We start from the raw sequence: 17,756 nt of genomic DNA, 5'->3' as shown, positions 1-17,756 counted from the left end.
CTTAACATTTTTCTGCAAAATTACAAAAAAATTCTTGTCTTTCAGACTATTGCTCCATTTCTACCTTTTCTGATCCCAGAGACACTCTAGTTTATCACACAACTCCAGACAATGTAGAATAAAATATCAATTAACAGCTAAAAGGAAAACCTATAATATTTCATTAAATGGTTAGCAAAACTGACCACTTTAAAGAAGCAATACTAAAAGAAAATTGAAACTGACTGTAATAAGTTTACTAGGGCTCTAAGCCAAGTTTCCATGAAACTTTCTCCATCTAGAGGTTTTTAAATTCAATTAAATCTTTTCCATTAAAAGATTTAATGGAAAATGGAAAAGATTTAAAAATTCCTTTCCATTTCGAGCTGTGATAATCCTGTTGATGATTTATTTTTAAAGTTAAATTTAAAATGTCCTGTTTTTCCTGAAATTATTTTTCTCTTGAGCTTCTTGATATCCTTCCTGTTCTTTCTACTGTGTAGTTCCTCTCCACCCTTCTCACTGTTGTTCCAAAATGTGTCGCCAGGAGTCGAAATGTAAAATGGAGAAACAGTAAGAAAAGACAATGCTGTCTAGGTAGAATACCATTTCATTCCTCATTTAATTTTCTGTTGTAAAGGTTATTTAGAATTTGACAACTTTTAGTATGCAATTTTACTTAAGGGAACAAAGCTCTAAAGAGACTAAGCAATCATCATCTCACAGCAAACTGCAGTCTTTATAGTCTTCTCTCTGCTTCTGGGAAAATTCCAAGGTCTTGCCCAAGTAATCAGGCCAGGCTTCTGCCCCTGACTGAGGGGCATTTTCAGCTGTAAACAAATAGACCTACTTTCTGTGGAATATTTGTTCTGTTGTATGTAATACATGAACACATTCCTTGAGTTACTGAATTACTACTGTATTTGGATAGAGCAGCAGATTGTTAATTATAGTGTAAATTAACTAAAAAGAAAAGAGTAAAGATCAAAAGTAACCATGTATTCTACTAGAGTTTTCATGGGAACAAATTGAGAAAGGAATGGATAAGACTAAAACTGTAGGAAAAAGTAGCTTAAGCTGCCTTTGGTTTTCACTGTTTGACAAAGGGCGTTCTATTATATACGTACATCAGAGAAAAAAATATGAAAGCAGCAAAAACGAGTAAAATAAATCCATACACATATCAGCTGGCTTTCAAGTGCAGGGCCCATGTCCTTATTAAAGTCAAACTAAGGGATGCTGTGATTGACAGCAGAGGCAGAAGCTTTGGTGATGGGGTCTGGGTACCAAAGTGTCCCTGGAAATCACCCCCTAGATGTACCAGCTGGAAAAAGAACTGTACTCCCATTCTACAGGCAGATATGTTTAGACTGTGAGCCTGTTATTGGGCAGGGATTGTCTCTATCTGTTGCTGAATTGTGCATTCCAAGCGCTTAGTACAGTGCTCTGCTCATAGAAAGCGCTCAATAAATACTATTGAATCAATATGTCTTCAAGACACTGGCTATATCTATTATAGAAGGGCTTTCTAGGATCTGCCCTGGAAGTCAGGATTCCCACAAGTCTAAATAGCTATCAGCCCAGCTCCTGAAAGCATCTCGTGGCCCCTGGGTGGGAATGGCTCAGGTCAGGTAGATGTGTTCAGGGCTGTCAAGGGAAACATGCTTGTTTGCCCCAAAAGTGCACTGGGGTAATGGAGGAAGTCATCTAGGCCAGTGGTTTTGTGATTTGGATCCTGCAGAACTCTGTGGCTATGTGTGAAGTCACCAAGAGTTCCAAGAAGTAGAAAGAAAAAAAATAGATAGTGGCAGATTTTTTTTTTCTTTGCAAGCAAGCATATTCGTGTTTTCAGTTACTCAGCCCCTGGATCCAAAGCAGCCCGCAGGAGGCTGAGGCACAGGCATCTTATTAACTGCCCTATTTGGGAGAAAGAAAACTTTTCTTCCCACGCTTCTCGGGTAGGAATGACCCCGGTTTAGCTCCTCTCCCAGGGGCTGGCCCCCGATGGCGATTTGCGGCGTCACCCACGCACTGTCCAATTGGACAGTGACCTGCCCAGGGAGGGATGGGAGGGGGCGAGGAGATAGAGAAGCAGCATGATTTAGTGGAAAGAGCACGGCCTTGGGAGTCAGAGGACGTGGGTTCTAATCCCGGCTCCGCCACTTGTCTGCCGCGTGACCTTGGGCAAGTCACTTAACTTCTCTGTGCCTCAGTTACCTCGTCTGTGAAATGGGGATTAAGGCTTGTGAGCCCCACGTGGGACAACCTGGTTACCCTGTATCCAGCCCAGCGCTTAGAACAGTGCTTGGCACGGAGTAAGCGTTTAGCAAATACCATTATTATTATTATTGCTCTCCCACTGCCCCCTAAGCGTCGCCGACCCCCCGACCCCTCGCACCTCTCCCGGGGGTGGGAAGCGGGTAATCCCCAGGCCAACCCCTCTGAGCCGGCCAGGACATTCGGGGGGCTCGGATTAAGGGGGGCGCCTGCTCCTCGCAGAGGCAATTTCGGGAGCAGGAGAGAGGGGTGGGGACCCCGAGGATGGGGGGAGGAGGGGTGCAGGGATTAGGTCCGGGGGCGGGGAGGGAGGGGGTTCCCCGCCCCGGATTCCGGGGGCCCGGGGACGGGGGATCCCCGGCCCGTCTCCGGGGCGATGGGAAACTCTGCGTCCCGCGGGGAAAAGACCCTCGGCCGTGGCCCACTCGCCCACTCTCCCGAGAGGCCGGGGGGCGGGGCGGGGAGGAAGGGAAAGGGAGGAAGAGGAGAGGAAAGGGAGCCGCGGGGAGGAGGAAAGGCCCTCGGCGCCGGACAGAGGGCGGCTGGGCCTCTCCTGCGGGCGCCGGCCGGTCCTGGTCCCGGTCCCGGTCCCGATCCCCATCCAAGCGTCCGTCCGGGAGCGCTCGGGGACCCCCCGCACCCCCCACCCCGCACCTGTCCGGGAAACTGAGGCTGCGCCCAGAGCGGTAAGAACAGGAGAAGCCGGGAGGCCGCGGGGTGGTGGTGGTGGTATTCATTCCTTCATTCGCATTTATTGAGCGCTTACTGGGTGCAGAGCACTGGACTAAGCGCTTGGAAAGTACGGTTCAGCAACAGAGAGACGACCTCTACTTAACAACAGGCTCACAGTATAGGAGGGGGGAGGCAGACAGCAGTACAAGTCAACAGGCGTCATTAGCATCAATATGAACAGAATGGGCAGGGATTGTCTCTGTTGCCGACTTGTACTTTCCAAGCGCCTAGTACAGTGCTCTGCACACGGTAAGCGGTCAGTAAATACGATTGAATGAATATATATATATATATATATGTGTGTGTGTGTATTCATTCATTCAATAGTATTTATTGAGCGCTTACTATGTGCAGAGCACTGTACTAAGCGCTTGGAATGTACAAGCTCACCTCCTCCAAGAGGCCTTCCCAGACTCAGCTTCCCTTTTCCCTCTGCTCCCTCTACCCCCCCTCCCCCCAACCTCTCCGTAGCTAAATCCTCTTCTCCCCCCTTTCCCTCTGCACCTCCCCCTCTCCCATCCCATCCCCTCAGCACTGTACTCGTCCGCTCAACTGTGTATATCTTCATCACCCTATTTATTTTGTTTAATGAGATGTACATCACCCTGATTCTATTTATTTGCTATTGTTTTACTAAGATGTTCTTCCCCTTGACTCTATTTATTGCCATTGTTCTTGTCTGTCCGTCTCCCCCAATTAGACTGTAAGCCCGTCAAAGGGCAGGGACTGTCTCTATCTGTTGCCGATTTGTACATTCCAAGCGCTTAGTACAGTGCTCTGCACATAGTAAGCGCTCAATAAATACTATTGAATGAATGAATGAACAAATCGGTAACAGAGACAGTCCCTGCCCTTTGACGGGCTTACAGTATTATTTATATATACATCAGAACAAGTAAAACAGGCATTGATATAGAGTTATAGATAAGTATACATATATACACAAGTGCTGTGGGGCAGGGAGGGGGGTTGGAGCAAAGGAAGAGAGTCGGGGCGATGGGGGAGAGGGGGAACTGATGAAAAGGGGGGCTTAGTCTGGGAAGGCCTCCTGGAGGAGATTGACGTCTGTCTCCCCCACTGTAGACTGCGAGCCCGTTGTGGGGAGGGATTCTCTCTCTTCATTGTATTTTCCAAGTGCTTAGTACAGTGTTGTGCACACAGTAAGTGCTCAATGAATACCATTGAGTGAATGAATGATTGAGGGATGGGCGGACGGCCCCCCATGCGGGGTGGAGGGATGTGGGGTGGGGAGGGGGCCAGCGTGACCCTACTGAATTGCTCCGGTTACCTGCTTTAACTTTCAACCAGCCCGGAAGTCATCCACTTCCACCTGACTCCGCTGTCACCCAAATGCCCGAGGCATCAGGGGTTCCAGCCACGGCTGGTTCAGATGCCCACCCAAAGGGCCTGGATCACCTAGCCCATCTCCCACTTTTAGGGACAGTTAATAATAATAATGATAATGTATTTATTAAGCGCCTACTATGTGCCAAGTACTGTTCTACGCGCTGGGGTGGACACAAGGTCATCAGGTTATCCCAGGTGGGGCTCACAGTCTTAATCCCTGTTTTACAAATGAGGTAACTGAGGCACAGAGAAGTTAAGTGACTTGCCTAAACTGACACGGCAGATGAGTGGCCGAGCCGGGATTAGAACCCATGTCCTCTGACTCCCAAGCTGGTGCTGTTGCTACTGCACTGGCTCACCCCGTGGCCTGGCGTCAAACTCTTTATCGCCCCCGCCCAGAGACCTTGACCCACCAGCCCCGTGAGCAGTCCTGGGGGAACGGAGTCGGTGGGGGGGACGGTGAGCAGTCGGCCCTGTGAAGAGAATGAGGGCACAGCTGCAGAGAACTACCAATCAATCAATCAATCAATCCATCAATCGTATTTATTAAGCACTGCCAGTGTGCAGAGCACTGTACTAAGCACGTGGGAGAGTACCATTCAACAGAGGCAGTACCCAGAATGCGAGGTAGTAGCCTTGCTGGTGACCCAGCAGATGAGGTAAGAGAGGGTGGAGGAGTCAGCTAGACCAGAACCACGCCTACAACCCCTCTTGAGCAGATGCTGCCAGGGGGAGATTGTTTGATATTTGGGGTCCAGTTGAAAGAAAACAGTGGAGATTAGTCATTCGGTTTCAGCGAGGCAGTGGCACTATGTGGAAGGAGTAGGAATGGTATTTACTGAGCACCCGCTTATTGCGATGCACTCCATGGAGCTTCTGTGACAGTACAACAGAAGCACAAACTTGTCTCTGCCTTCTAGACTGTGAGCCCGTTGTTGTATAGGGATTGTCTCTATCTGTTGCCGAATTGTACTTTCCAAGCACTCAGTACAGTGCTCTGCACCCAGTAAGCGCTCAATAAATATGACTGAATGAATGAATCAATGAACAAACATGCTCTCTGTCTGAAAGAAGCACAAGATCCAATGGGGGAGACAATTGTGAAAATATTTATAAATAGAGGAATCAGAATATGTAAAATTGAATGTGCCATCAAATGTACATTTATTGCCTATAAATCAAATGCTTTTGTGTTATGAGGCAAATGTTTTGGGTTGATGTGGCTTGGAATACTGGTATAGTAGGGAAAGTGTAGTGTAGTCCTAAATACAGTGCATTGCACACGGTGAGTGCTCAGTAAATGCCTTGATGATGATGGAGGAGGGAAAATTTTAGAAGAGCTTTTAAGGTGAGGATGAAGGAGCTTTCAGTTCAGATGGAACTGTATGGTAAAGGTTCTGTGGCTGGTCAGTTGGGAAAGGAATACAGTTTGGAAGGTTTGGGAGTAGCACAGAGTGTGAGCTGGGGAGTAGTGGGTGAGGAGAACTGAATCATAATAAGGAGAGAGCTGGTGGAAAGGCTTGAAGCCAGTGGTAAGAAGGCTTTGATGTGGAACGAAATGGGCTCATTGGAGGGATTTGAGGAGGGGGGGTGTGGTTGAGCAGGGTTTTGGGAAAACAATCCATTCATTTATTCATTCAGTCATATTTATTGAGACCTACTGTGTGCAGATCACTGTACTAAGTGCTTGGGAGAGTACAATAAAACAATAAACAGACACATTCCCTGTCCACAACGAGCTTTCAGTTTAGAGGATGAGCTTACAGTCTAGAGGGTAAGCAGCAGAGTGGCAGCATTGGCAGCATGACCTAGGTGGAAAGAGTTCAGGCCTAGGAGTCAAGGGAACTGGGTTCTAATCCCACCTCTGCCACTTGCCTGTTATGAGCAAGTCACTTAATTTTTCTGTGCCTCAGTTCCCACATCTGCAGAAATGGGGGTTCGATGCCTGTTCTTCCTCCACTTAAACTGTGAGCCCTATGTGGGACCAGATTATCTTGTATCTATCCCAGCTCTTGGTACAATGCTTGGTAAGGGCTCAACAAAAACCACAATTATCTGGAGGAGTGAGACAGACTGGAAGCAGAGAGATGAGTGAGGAGACTGATACAGTGATTTAACCATATAACAAGGCAAATGCTTGAATCAGGGTGGTGGCTGTTTAGGATGGGAAAGAAGAGACAGACCTGGCAAACAATTTTGAGGAAGAATCCACAGGATTAGCCTTTGATTGGATGTGAGAGTTGAATGACAATGAGGTGTCATAGATGATACCAGGGTTGTGGCTTTCAGTTGCAGGGATAATGATTGTGGAACTGGGTGTGACTTGATTATCTTGTATCAACCCCATGGTTTAATACAGTACTTGGCTCATATTAAGCACTTAATCAAGGGGAACTGGAGAGGAGGAATGGATTTAGGAGGGACGTTGAAAAGTTTAATTATGGACATTTAGAGTTTGAGGTGTTGGAGAGTTATTCAAGTGACTATGAGCCCGTTGTTGGGCAGGGATTGTCTCTATCTGTTACTGAATTGTACATTCCAAGCGCGTAGTACAGTGTTCTTCACACAATAGGTGCTCACTAAATATGATTGAATGAATGAATGAAATGTCCTGAAGTCAGGAGATGCAAGATTGAATGGGGTTGTGGAGGAGATCTAAAGAGGTAGATTTGGACATTAAGGCTTTGGTAGCTGAAGGATAAGGATAAGGGTAATAATAATAATGTTGGTATTTGTTAAGCGCTTACTATGTGCAGAGCACTCTAAGCACTGGGGTAGATACAGGGTAATCAGGTTGTCCCACGTGAGGTTCACAGTTAATCCCCATTTTACAGATGAGGGAACTGAGGCACAGAGAAGTTAAATGACTTGCCCACAGTCACACAGCTGACAAGTGGCAGAGCTGGGATTTGAACCCATGACCTCTGACTCCCAAGCCCAAGCTCTTTCCACTGAGCCACGCTGCTGCTCTATTCCAAGACAGCATCAGGAGAATCCTTTTGGAACTGCAAGTGTAAATATGAACAGCACCTGGATGTTTCTTAAGCGTTTTCTCCATCTCTAGACTATTAACTCATTGTGCTTAGGGAATGTGTGTGTGACTACCAATTCTGTCTTACTGAAGTTTCCTAAGCACTTAGTACTATGCTCTGCATACAGTAAGCACTCAAAAGATACCATCAATTGATTGATCTGCATTCCGAATATGGTTTGTCCCCCCAATGAGGACCAAGAGCTACTTGGAGTCCCTCTTATCCCTTCAGCTCCTCATGCTCCTAATAAAAAGAAATGGCCAAAAGGCAGAGTTGAACTCTGCATTCAGGTAAAGAAGCCTGCCTGACTCAAAGGGTGCTTTTACTGAAGAGAATACTGACTCCAACACACAGCTAGGCTCTCAGTGAAATGTGGACTAGCTCCTCCATATCATGGGAACTGAGAATGAAGCATGGCACAGTCTGCTCCTCAGCCCAAAGAGTACTGATGAATTCCTCAACACACCTTCCAACTTTGGGAAGCCACCGAGGTGTGTGCTGGGTCAACCAAGATGGTAAGTATTTCTACACAACTTTCAATTTCCCATATTCCAAGCTCAGAGCTCTATCACTTGGGGCTTGTGTCAGCTCATAGAGTGCCCTGAAAGTACCCTTATCAATCAGGGTGATTGATAATAAGAAGCAGCGTGGCTCAGTGGAAAGAGCCCGGGCTTGGGAGTCAGAGTTCATGGGTTTGAATCCCGGCTCTGCCACTTGTTAGCTGTGTGACTGTGGGCAAGTCACTTAACTTCTCTGTGCCTCAGTTCCCTTATCTGTAAAATGGGGATCAACTGTGAGTCTCATGTGGGACAACCTGATTACCCTGTATCTACCCCAGCGCTTAGAACAGTGCTCTGCACATAGTAAGCGCTTAACAAATACCAACATTATTAATCAGTCAATAAATCATATTTTTGAGTGCTTACTGTGTGCAGAGCAATGTACTAAGCACTTGAGAGTGTACAACATAATAAGGATGGCAAACATTTTTAACCCACAACAATCTTAGAGTCTAGAAAGGGATAAAGGCATTAATATTATTGAATAAATTGTGGATATATACATAAGTGTTGTGGGGCTGAGGGTGGGGTGAATAAGGGGTACAAATACAAGTGCAAGAACAACCCAGAAGGGAATGGGAGAAGAATGAGTAAGAGCTTATTCAGGGAAGACATCTTGGGGAAGATCTGCATTTAATAAGGCTTTGAAGGTGGGGAGCATGATAATCTGTCCGTTATGAAGCCAGAGATGGGACCTGCATGAGAGGTCAGTGGTGAGATGGATGAGATTGAGGTACAATGAGTAGATTGGTATTAGAGATGCAAAGTGTGTGGGCCGGGTTGTAGTAGGAAATCAGAAAAATAAGGTAAGAGAGGGCAGGGTGATTTATTTCTTCAAAGTAGATGGTAAGGAGTTTCCATCTGATGTGGAGGTAGATGGACAACACTGGAAGTTCTTGAGGAGTGGGAAAACATGGACCGAATGGTTCTGTAGAAAAATGATCTGAGCAGCAGAGTGAAGTATGGACTGGAGTGGGGAGAGACAGGAGGCACAGAAGCAGCAAAGAAGGCTGAAGAAGTAATAATAATAATAATAATAATGCTGGTATTTGTTAAGCACTTACTATGAGCCAAGCACTGTTCTAAGCGCTGGGGTAGATACAAGGTAATCAAGTTGTCCCACCGGGGGCTCACATTCTTAATCCCCATTTTACAGATCAGGTAACTGAGGCACAGAGAAGTGAAAGGACTCGCCTAAAGTCACACAGCTGACAAGTGGCAGAGCTGGGATTAGAACCCGCAACCTCTGACTCCCAAGCCCCTGTTTTTTCCACTAAGCCATGCAATAAGTCAGGATGGGATAAGTGCTTGTATTAACATGATAGCATTTTGGATGGAGAGGAAAAGGTGGCTATTAGCAATGTTGTAAAGGGTGAATGGACAGGACTTGGTGACAGATTGAATATGTGAGTTGAATGAGAGAGATGAGTTAAGGATAATGCCAAGGTTACAGGTTTGTGCAACAGTGAGGATGGCGGTGCTGCCTATGGTATTGGGAAAGTCAGGAGGAGGTAAAGTTTGGGTGGGAAGATGAGGAATACTGTTTTGGACATGTTAACTTTGAGGTGTTCAGTGGGATTTACAAGTAGAGATGTCCTGAAGGCAGGAGGAAATTTCATTCATTCATTCATTCAGTCGTATTTATTGAGTGCTTACTGGGTGCAGAGCAGTGTACTAAGTGCTTGGAATGGACAATTGGGCAACAGATAGAGACAATCCCTGCCCAACAACAGGCTCACAGTCTAAAAGGGGTAGACAGTCAGCAAAAAGAAACAAAACAAGCAATTAGGGATCAATATAATCAAAATAGATAAATAGAATCAGAGACATATATGCATCATTCATAAAATAGAGTAATAAATAATATATACAAATATATTGCATAGAAGGAGGAAGATCAAATCTAGAGAGGTAGAGTTGAGAATCATCCACATAGAAATAGTAGTTGAAGTCATTGGAGAGAACGAATTCTCCAAGGGAATGGGTGTAGATGGAAAATAGAAGGGGACCCAGAACTGAACCTCGAGGGACTCCCACTGTTACAGGAGGGGAGGCAGAGGAGGAAGAGACTAAGAATTAGCAGCCAGTGAGATAGGAGGAGAACCGGGAGAGGAAAGTGTCAGTGAAGCCATGGTTGGATAATGATTCTAGGAGAAGGGGTAGTCGACAGTGTTGAAGGTAGCTGAGAGGTCAAAGAGGATTAGTAGAGGATGTTGGATTTGGGAAGGAGGAGATCATTCGGGACCTTAGAAAGGGCAGTTTCCATGGATTGAATGTAGTGGAAGCCAGTTCGGAGGGGGTCAAGGAAAGAATTGGAGGAGAGGAAGTGGAGGCAGTGGGTGTAGACAACTCGCTCAAGGAGTTTGGAGAGGAATGGTAGGAGGGAGATGGTGCAATAACTGGAGGGAACCGGATCCAGGGAGGGTGTCTTTTAGGACAGGGGAGACATGATCAAGAAAGACCAACAGAAAGACATTTCAAAGTTGAGAGAATGCTCTGCGGAGTCTGTTGACCGATGGTCAAGCCTGACAAAAGAAGAGAATGTTGGCCAACCTGTGCCAGATACCCTCTAAATTCAGTCAAATATTTTAATTAGCCACATAGAACTGAAAGCCTCTGTCTGATACTCAGGACAAAGTGGAGGAAACCAGCCTGTCATTTAGGAGTCTACCCAACTGAGGTATACAGAGGTATGGCATTACCCAACCATGTTTCATGACTGTGAGACGTGGATGGAAGCCACATCTAACACTGAATGAGCAGCAACCTAGTATCTGAACACAGCTGGTTCCCCTCAGGGATATGATGCAAGGTACACTGAGCTTCATGGGGCAAGTCGTATTGGTAGCACGATTAGCAATAGGATTTCGGGCAGGACATGTAGCCCCTTTGAAAGTGAGGCTACAGAGCTGAAGAATCCTTAAAAACAGCATCAGGCAATCAGCCCAACTGGTATGAACTCTGAGGTGGGCCTGGGAGAGAGAGGAGAGAGGAATGGGAGTCTTTTAAGCTGCCCTTGGAGTGTTGAGGTAAAAGTGAGAATCAGCATGGCCTAGTGGATAGAGCACAGGCCTGGAAGTCAGAAGGACCTGGGTGCTAATTCCGGCTCTGCCACTTGCCTGCGGTGTGATGTTGGACAAGTCACTTCACTTCTCTGAGCCTCCATTACCTCATCTATAGAATAGGATTACGACCATGAGCCCCATGTGGGACGTGGATTGTGTCTAACCTGATTAGTTTGTATCTATCCCAGTGCTCAGTACAGTGCCGGGCACATAGTAAGCACTTAACAAATATCACAAAAATACCCTCCCAAAAAACATTGGCACATAGAACTAATCTTCAGGGTAAGAAGATCATCTTATTGCTGGTAACATTTTATAAATGTGCGTGTGTCTGATTTGATGAGATTGGGGAGAGCCAGATGATTTCTGCTACATTAGTACACTGTAAAGACTCCCTAGCTGAGTCATCACATTTACTCCCTACAGGGCCTGTGCTGGTTGGTTTCTCTATTGGAGAATCTTATTCATCTGAGTCTGTCAGGATGGGGGTATTTGCACTGATTTGCAGAGAAACAGCATGGCCTAGTGGATAGAGCACAGGCCTGGGAGTTACACTTGTCTGCTGTGTGACTTTGGGCAAATCACTTAACTTCTCTGTACCTCAGTTATCACATTTATAAAATGGTATAAAATTTCAAGACTGTGAAGCCCATGAGGGACAGAGATTTGTGTCCAATCTGATTAGACTGTATCTACCCCAGCTCTAAGAACAGTGCTTGACATATAGTAAGCACTTAACAAATAACACCATCATCATCGTCATCATCACTGATAATAGTAGTATGAAATTTCTCTTCACAGAAAGGCATTAGGATAATTAGACACTTTCACTAATGTCTCAGGGCAGTTTTGAAAGGTTCAAAACAAGTGATTGTCTAGCTGACAAATGTCTCACGAGCTGCTTCTCCCGGAAGTTTGGTTGCACATAGTGCTGTGATGTTGACAGGCTGGCTAGCTTGTGTGCAACAAGTGCTCTTCCCCTTACGGGGTGACTGCTGATCTCATCAGCCCAACTGGTATTTATTGATCATTTTGTGCAGAACATCTTACAAAGTGCTCAGAAAGCACTTGGACTTTCTTTGTGTTGTGTTTGGTAGATTTCTGTTGTGTGCTTGCACAATAAGGTTAAACCCACCAGTCAATGGTATTTATTACTGTGTGTAGAGCACTGTACTAAATGCTTGGGAGAGTGCAATATAACAAAATTGGTAGACACATTCCTTGCCTTACAGTCTAGGGGGATAGACAGACATTAATATAAATGAAGAAATCACGGATATGTACATAAGTGCTGTGGGGCTGATGATGGGGTGAGTATCAGGTGCCCACAGGGTATAGATCCAAGTGCATAGACGATGCAGAAGGCAGAGGGAAGCAGGAGAATAATAATAATAATCTTGGTATTTGTTAAGCACTTACTATGTGCAGAGCACTGTTCTAAGCGCTGGGGTGGATACAGGGTAATCAGGTTGTCCCACGTGAGGCTCACAGTTAGTCCCCATTTTACAGATGAGATAACTGAGGCACAGAGAAGTGAAGTGACTTGCCCACAGTCACACAGCTGACAAGTGGCCAAGCGGGGATTCGAACCCATGTCCTCTGACTCCCAAGCCCGAGCTCATTCCAGAGGTCTTAATTGAGGAAGGCCTCTTGGAGAAGACATGACCAGTCATGGCCCTCTGGTCAGTCTAGTTTGAGTGAGGGAGGCACCTTCTCTACTCTCCATCGAGATTTGGGGTGAGCTCTGCATTCCTCAGTGGGGCCATTTAGACCCCAAGATGCTCCTGAATGGATCTGCTGTGGTTGATATGACAATAAATCCAGAAAATGACTTCGTGATACTATAAAATTACTTTCTGATAAGAAAATACATTGTTTACTCAGTACTAATGCAATGATTCCTGACTAGTAATGGTTTATTCAATAATAGCACAATAATTCCTGCCTGGTAATTTATTGGTCTAGTAAAAAATTCTGGCACCTTCTTATGAGCTTTTTATCCTAGGTCAGTGATTTCTCTAGAGGTATTTTTAAAATCTCTCTGTTTATCAGATTTTGCCCTAAACCTTCACATTTCAGGGACCAGTATTATTTGACAGAACTGCCTGGTAAGGAGTACAAACATGAAACATCACCAGCTCATTCAGGGATTCGGCCTGACAACAAATATGCAGAGTTCCGGGAGATCTCAAACTTAGATTTTTAAGAGTTAGAAGCTTTTCAGACAACAGGTAAACTCATTTGTTCATTCAGTCGTATTTATTTGAGTGCTTACTGTGGCAAGAGCACTGTACTAAGTGCTTGGGGAAGTACAGTACAACAATAAACAGACACATTCCCTGACTGATAAAACTGCTTTGATGATGGATAATTAACAATTTAAAGAATCCATCATAATCGAAATGGAAGTGATATATCAAACAAAAAGCAATTTGCTTCTAATTCTTATTTTTTATAATGTAACTATTTGTCCCGAGAGAAGTTTCAAGCAGAGAGGGCAAGGTTATGCTTTGGGGTTTTGTGTTTGTAATCTGTAGGATGGAAACAGTACTGTCCTATATGTAGTGTGATATGCAGAGCTGTCTTCAGAAAGCTAGCCAGCCACTACAGAGTTAGGTGCTCTTACTTCACAGTGTTCAACCTCCAGGTGGGAGTTCAGTTACTTATCATTAAGTGCAAAAATGTAGGATTATCTTTGTATATAATAAGGTAAATGGCATAGGAAAGGATTCGTTTTTCAATTGACGTCTCTTTTGAGTGGCTTTTCCTTGTTATATATAAGGGGGTGATTCTGGCAAAGTCTGCATGGGTTAAGTATATTTTTGGAAGATAATTTTTCTTTTTTATGGTATTAGTTAAGCACTTACTAAGTGCCAGGCACTGTACCAAGCTTTGGGGTAGATACAAGCTCATTGGATTGGACAGAGTCCATGTCCCACATAGGGCTCGCTATCTTAATCCCCATTTTACAGATGAGGTAACTGAGGCACAGAGAAGTGAAGTGATTTGCCCAAGGTCACACAGCAGACAAGTGGCAGAGTGGAGATTAGAACCCAGGTCTTCTGACTCCCAGAACTGAGTTTTCCACTAGGCCAAGCTGCTTCCAAATGATCTGTTATAACTATTCTATGTTTTGGTCCAGATCCACGAAGGCCAAATCTAACAATATTCTACAACCTAACTCTAGCTGGTTTTGTGCTGTCTTCATCAGACAAACCATGGACCTCAAGTCCTACCTCAGTACTTGACTTAGAAAAGGAGAAGGAGCGTTCGAATCCCAGCTCTGCTACTTGTCAGCTGTGTAACTGTGGGCAAGTTACTTAACTTCTCTAGGCCTCAGTTACCTCATCTGTAAAATGGGGATTAAGACTGTGAGCCCCATGTGGGACAACCTGATTCCCCCGTGTCTCCCCCCAGCGCTTAGAACAGTGCTCTGCACATAGTAAGCGCTTAACAAATACCAACATTATTATTATTATTAAAGTTCATTTCTTCCAGTTTGCCTGATTAACAAATAATGTTTTGGGATTTTACATCCTTTCCCACCATAGACGAACCCTTAGGATATCTTCCCCTCTGGACTTTAAACTCTCTGTGGGCAGGGAGCGTGTCTACCAACTCTGTAATACTTTACTTTCCCAAGCATTTAGTACAGGGCTCTGCACACAGTTAATGGTCAATAAATATGATTGATTAATTTCAAACTGAAGGCAGTCTGAAAGTGGGGTAAAGGAGTGCTTTAATCAATAATCAGTTTCAGAATTCAAATAGACCCACACATTGCGGGGGAGGAGGGGCAAGGGAAGGGGGGTCACCCTGTCTGCATCACCTGAACACAATGCCCTTCAGTTCTTCTTCAGTTCTTCTGACCTGATTTCTCACAGAGTAATAGGATCATACTCCCTTCATATTAGTTGGGAAAAGATAGTGATCTTGATATGCAGGTGGATTCTGTGCATTTTTGTCCAAATGCTATAAGGATTTACCCTTGAAGATAAAGCCAAAGAATGCTAGGTGGTAGAGGGAGAGTCAAATGCATTCTGCCTCTCACAGTGTTCTCAAGATTTGTTTGCAATCACATCACAGTGTCTCTCAGTGAAAATCCCTCTATCTGCCTTTTTCTTGTCTTTAATGGTTTGAGACTACTTTCAGCATAAGCAGATAAAGGAAATAATTTGCCACTGATTCTTGTTTTAAGTATCAGTTCCAATTGGACGAAGTCTTTAAATTGCTACAATTTCTTAAATCTGTGGATTTGTAGGGGTTTTCATCCATGTGCTTATTGGGAATGGTCTAATTATTTAAAATTCCAAGCATGATGACACCTAGACTTTTACAGAATCATTAGTAGGGTAAAAATAATCAGAAAGTCACATGACTTGATGGTTTATGTGGTTAGTGATTGAACAGAGAGTTCTGGAAAGGTAAGAGAAGAAAATTTGTTCACTGGTTCCACTGAGAATGTCCAGTGAGCATCTACTGGGATTTCTTTACTCTTGTGGGGATGTGAGAAACTCAGAGTGCCACATTTGTCTTGGAACAGTTACTTTTAGATGAACTTAATTTTATTATTAATGATGATGCAATTTTTTATGGTACTTGTTAAGCGCTTACTATATGCCAGGCATTCTAATAAACTCTGGGATAGACACAAGTTAATCAGGTTGGACACAGTCCCTGTCCCACATTAGGTTCACAGTCTAAGTAAGAGAGAGAACAGGTATTGAGTCCCCATTCTACAGATTAGGGAACCGACTTTCCCGAGGTCATACAGCAGACAAATGGCTGGGCTGGGATTAGAACACAGGCCCATACTCTTTCCACTAGGCTACACTGTTTCCTTATGACTTCTCAATTATTTTCAATATATCCTTAATGAACACTAGGAGAGCTTCAAACTTTTAGAAATGACCATTCTCATAGGCATTTTATCCTCCCCGTAAAATTGTAGGGTAGAGCAGCTCAGCATTGCCTTTTGGGGGGTGTTATTTTGAAAGACTCTTATTTAATTCTACTCTTAGTCATTGTATTGGAGAGGAAGCATTCATGTGATGTGCACTTCTTATATCTCAACAAAGAAACCCCCTGAAAAAACCAACCCAAAATCTTACCTCTCATAGGTGGGGATTTGGGTTGTTGTAGTGATTTGCACTTCCTGATTTCTGAGCGAAACTCTCTCTCCTCTCTCCCCTGGCTGGTCAGCTGGGATGCAGCAATACTGTGCAGAGTATCCCACACTAAAGACAGATTCCTTCTAGGATCTGTCTTTGGAATTATACTACCTTCCCAGATACTGCTTCACTGATTCAGCAAATTTCCTAGGTTCCAAGATAGACTATCAATCAGCTCATTTGCTAATCCTGAATAGTGTAGAATTTAGTGTTGTGTGTTCACACACACAGAAAGCAGCATGGCCTAGTGAAAAGAGTCTGGACCTGGGAGCCAGAGGACCTGGGTTCTAATCCCAGCTCTGCCACCTGTCTTCTGTGTGACCTTGGGTAAGTCACTTCACTTCTCTCAGTTCCTTCATCTGGAAAATGGGGATTCAAAACCTGTTCTTCCGCTACTTAGAGTGTGAACCCCATGTGGGACCTGATTATTTGTTATCTACCCCAGCACTTAGTACAGTGCTTGGCACATAGTAAGTACTTTATTATTATTATCATTATTATTATTATTACTATTATTATTATTATTATTTCTGGGTTCTGTGATGGGAGAGGCTATTTCAGAGACAATAAATTTATCCTGTCTTCCCCTCCCACAACTAAAATTGGAGAGTTACATATCATTATGGTTCCTTCATTCTTCCTTGCTTATATACTTCCTCCTTCTTCCCCTCCCTTCATTACCATTCCTGTGACTCTCCTAGAGTGTGTTACTTTCTACAATCCAGTCCCACCTGGCCCCAGGACTGTATGTATTTTTCATTTAAGCTAGAAGTACCAGTGAGGTGAATTTCTGGGTAGGAGGGGGAGGCCTGGTCTTGTGTGTGTGTATATATGTGTATGAAAGAGAGAGAGAGAGAATGTTTTATGAGTGCCCAAGTGTATGGCTTTGCTCTAAGTGGAGTTGTTGCAAGGGGAAGAGAGGAGTCTTGGCCAGTCAGAAGCTGCAGGGAAGCACTGCGAGAGAGAGTGTGAATGCATGTCTGGCCACATGACTGTTCCCTTCCCAGCTTGCCCTCCACCTTCTACCTTGTCATTCATTCATTCATTCATTCATTCAATCATATTAAGCACTTACTGTGGGAAAATACATTACAACAATAAAGAGTGACAATCCCTACCCACAATGAGCTCAGAGTCTGGGGTGGAGGGGGCGACAGACATCAATACAAATAAACAGACATGAATATAAATAAATACAATTACAGATATATATTTAAGTATTGTGGGACGGGTGAGGGGAAGAGCAAAGGGAGCAAGTCAGAGCAACGCAGAAGGGAGTGGAAGATGAGGAAAAGTGGGTCTTAGTCTGAGAAGGCCTTTTGCAGGAGATGTGCCTTCAGGAAGGTTTTGAAGTGGGGGAGAATAATTGTCAGGCAGATTTGAGGAGGGAGGGAGTTCCAGGCCAGAGGCAGGATGTGGGCCAGGAGTTGGCAAAAGACAAGCGAGACTGAGGCACAGTGACTGAAGTTAGCATCAGAGGAGTGATGTTTGTAGGCTGGGTTGTAGAAGAAGAAAAGCAAGGTAAAGTAGGAAGGGATGAGGTGATGGAGTGCTTTAAAGCCAATGGTTAGGAGTTTTTGTTTAACACAGAGG

The 17,756-nt window shown here is 44.5% G+C and overlaps 1 protein-coding gene across 7 annotated transcripts in view; it reads left to right on the top strand.

Moving 5' to 3' along the window:
- IL1R1 (interleukin 1 receptor type 1) overlaps positions 1-17,756 on the top strand; it is a 75,885-nt gene that overhangs the window by 32,103 nt on the left and 26,026 nt on the right. The window contains exon 1 of one of the 7 annotated variants that reach the window (XM_029058379.2): positions 2,809-2,942. The exons of 4 other annotated variants lie outside the window; for them this stretch is intronic. The gene's annotated coding sequence lies outside the window, so the exon portion shown is untranslated. Of the gene's footprint in view, positions 1-2,808; positions 2,943-4,920; positions 4,995-7,534; positions 7,883-17,756 lie in introns of those variants that run through there. 2 more of the 7 variants (XM_029058383.2, XM_029058381.2) reach the window with 2 other exon arrangements.

This window comes from Ornithorhynchus anatinus, chromosome 2, assembly GCF_004115215.2.
Source record: "Ornithorhynchus anatinus isolate Pmale09 chromosome 2, mOrnAna1.pri.v4, whole genome shotgun sequence".
Taxonomy (NCBI): domain Eukaryota; kingdom Metazoa; phylum Chordata; class Mammalia; order Monotremata; family Ornithorhynchidae; genus Ornithorhynchus; species Ornithorhynchus anatinus.
The sequence above is the reverse complement of the archived record's forward strand: the minus strand, read 5'-3'. Positions and strand labels throughout refer to the sequence as shown.